Source organism: Chrysochloris asiatica, unplaced genomic scaffold (genome assembly GCF_000296735.1).
Source record: "Chrysochloris asiatica unplaced genomic scaffold, ChrAsi1.0 scaffold00101, whole genome shotgun sequence".
NCBI classification, from domain to species: domain Eukaryota; kingdom Metazoa; phylum Chordata; class Mammalia; order Afrosoricida; family Chrysochloridae; genus Chrysochloris; species Chrysochloris asiatica.
In genome coordinates this window covers 2,043,136-2,046,316 of record NW_006408619.1, presented here as the reverse complement: position 1 = coordinate 2,046,316, position 3,181 = coordinate 2,043,136, and positions in this window count along the sequence as shown.

The following is a 3,181-nucleotide window of genomic DNA, read 5'->3' as shown; positions in this document are numbered from 1 at the left end:
CCTGACATATTTGGTTAGCTAGATCATATCACTAATCCAGTTTTGTTAGAATTCTTTGTGCACTTGTCTTTATCCTGTGTGGGATTGTGGAGAGTTTTTACATATGGATCATGTTGCGTTCACTGCTGACATATACTGGATTGAGTGGATGGATGGATGGATAGGTGGATGGTGGCACATTCCACTTGGAGCCACAGTCAAATATTAACCTATTTTAAAGCTTGTCAACAATCATTTCCAGATACATTTTGATGATCAATAGCAACTGGTTGATTGACCTGAACAACATCCTTATATAGTTTAGCTACTACCTCAAGGCTACTAACACTCACCTGTTAGTTTAATCCTAACTATGGTTGCTTGAGTGTTGCTGTGATGATGAAAGCTATGCCACTGATGTTTTCAATACAAGCAGAGTCACCCAGGGTAGGTAGGTTACAGTATACTTTCAGACAAACACATACTAGGAAGAAGAGGCAGACAACTTCTGAATGGTCATTTACAGAAAACCTTAGGAATCGCATCAGAAAATTAGTTGTCTGATAAACTGCCAGAAGTTGAACCCTTCATGTTGGAAAGCATTCATAATATGACTGGGAAACAGCTGCCTACTCAAAGTAGAGTTGACTTTAATGACATGAATGGAACAAAGCTTTGGGAACCTTCATTTGTTGTTGGGGCACAAGGCACAACTCAAAAGGAAAAGAAAGAGCAGCAAATATTCACTAATAACAGAATGTGGAATGTACAAAGTATGAATCTAGGAAAATTAGAAGTTATCAAAAATTAATTAGAACACGTAGAGATTGGTATCCTGGTATTAGTAAGCTGAAATGAACTGGTATTGGCAATTTTGAATAAAATAATCATACAGTTTACTATGCTGGGAACAACAAAAGAAAGAGGAATGGTGTCTCATTCATCATCAGAAAGAACATGTCAAGATCTTATCCATATGCCAACAAAAAAGATCAGTTAATACAACCATTATTCAAATGTATACACCAAACACTAAAACCAATGATGATAAAACTGAAGAATTCTATCAACTTGTTCCATCTGAAATTGATAAAATGTGCAACCAAGATGCATTGAAAACTTACTGGAGATTAGAATGTGAAAGTTGGAAACAGAAGAATCAGTAGTTAGAAAATATGGCTTTGGTGATAGAAATAATATTGAATGTATAAAATTATATTGGGTTAGCTAAAAAGTGGGGGTCACATGATAGAATTTTGTGAGATCAATGACTTCTTCATTGCAAATATATTTTATAAAAAATACAAATGGTGATTATACACATGGACTTCACAAGATGGAATACACAGGAAGCAAATCGACTCCATCTCTGGGAAGATACATTGGAGAAGATCAATATCATCAGTCAAAACAAGGCCAGGAACCAAGTGTGGGACAAACCATCAATTGCACATATGCAATGCCAGGCTGAAGCTGAAGAAAACTAAAACAAGTCCATAAAAGGCAAAATATGAACTTGCATAAATCTCACCTGAATTCAGAGATCATCTCAAGAACAGATTTGATGTATTAGATGTTACTCACTGAAAACCAGAAGAATTGTGGGATGACATCAGGAACATCATACAGGAAGAAAACAAAAGGTCATTAAAAATATAGGAAAGAAAGAAAAGACCAAAATGGATGTCAGAAATGATTCTGAAAGATGCTGAGTGCAGTAAAGCTAAAGCAACTTGAAGAAATGAGGAAACAAAAGAGCTGAGCAGAACATATCAAAGGGCAGTGCAAGAGGACAAAGTCAAATATTTTAACAAAATGTGCAAAGACCTGGAGTTAGAAAAACAAAAGGGAAGAGCTCACTTAGCATTTCTGAAGCTGAGAGAACTGAAGAAAAAAATTCAAGCGTCAGGTTGCAATATTAAACTATTCTATGGGCAGAATATTTAATGTTGTTGTTGTTGTTGTTGTTAGGTACCATTGAGTTGGTACCAACTCATAGCGACCTTATGCACAGCATATCAAAACACTGCCCGATCCTGGGCCAACCTCACTATTGTTGCCACACTTAAGTCCATCGATGCTGCCACTTGGCCAACCCATCTCATTGGGGGGTCTTCCTCTTTTTCTCTGACCTTCCACCTTACCAAACATGATATCCTTCTCTAGCGACTGTTCCCTCCTGACAATATGTCCACAGTATGAGAGACGAAGTTTGGCCATCCTGGCCTCCAAGGAGCACTCTGGCTGCACTTCTTCCAACACAGATCTGTGTGTTCCTTTGGCAGGCCATGGCACTTTCAATATTCTCCTCCAACACCATAACTCAAAAGCATCAATTCTTCTATGATCTTCCTTATTCACTGTCTATCTTTCGGATGCATATGAGGTTATTGAAAATACCATGGCTCAGGTCAGATTGAAGGAATACACAGAGCCACTGTATGAAAAAGACTTAGTTGATCTTCAACCATTTCTAAAGGTTCATATATTATGATCAAGGACCAGCGATAATGAGGGAAGAAGTCTAAGCTGCACTGAAGACATTTGCATAAAACAAGGATCCAAGAATCAGTGGAAGACAAATTGAAATGTTTCAACAATGTGATACAGTGCTTGGGGAAATCACTCATATAAACCAAGAAATTTGAACAACACCTACTTGGGCAACTGATTGGGAGAGATCCTTGTTTGTGCCCATTCCAAAGAGGGGAACCAAGGGATTGCAGAAATCATTGAACAATATCATTAATATCTCATGCAAGTAAAATTTTGCTGATGATAATTCAAAAATTATTGCGGCAGTACCTCACCAGAGGGATGCCAGAATTGGAATGAGGGATCATTGCTGAGATCAGATGGGTCTTGACTGAAAGCAGATAATACCGGAAAGATGTTTACTTGTGATTTATTGACTAAGCAAAGACATTCAACTGTGTGGATCATGGCAAACTATTGATAACATTTTGAAGAATGGGTATTCCAGAACACTTAATTGTACTCATTAGAAACCTGTACATAGACCAGAAGATGTATATACTGCACAATTGTTCAAATAGAAAAAGGGGGTGCTGAATGGACTAAAGTCAAGATAAGACCAAAATTCAGGAATGTGCCCTTTTACCACATTATTCAATCTGTATGATGAGCAAATAATCCAAGAAGCTGGATTACATGAAGAAGAATGTTACATCAGGATTGAAGA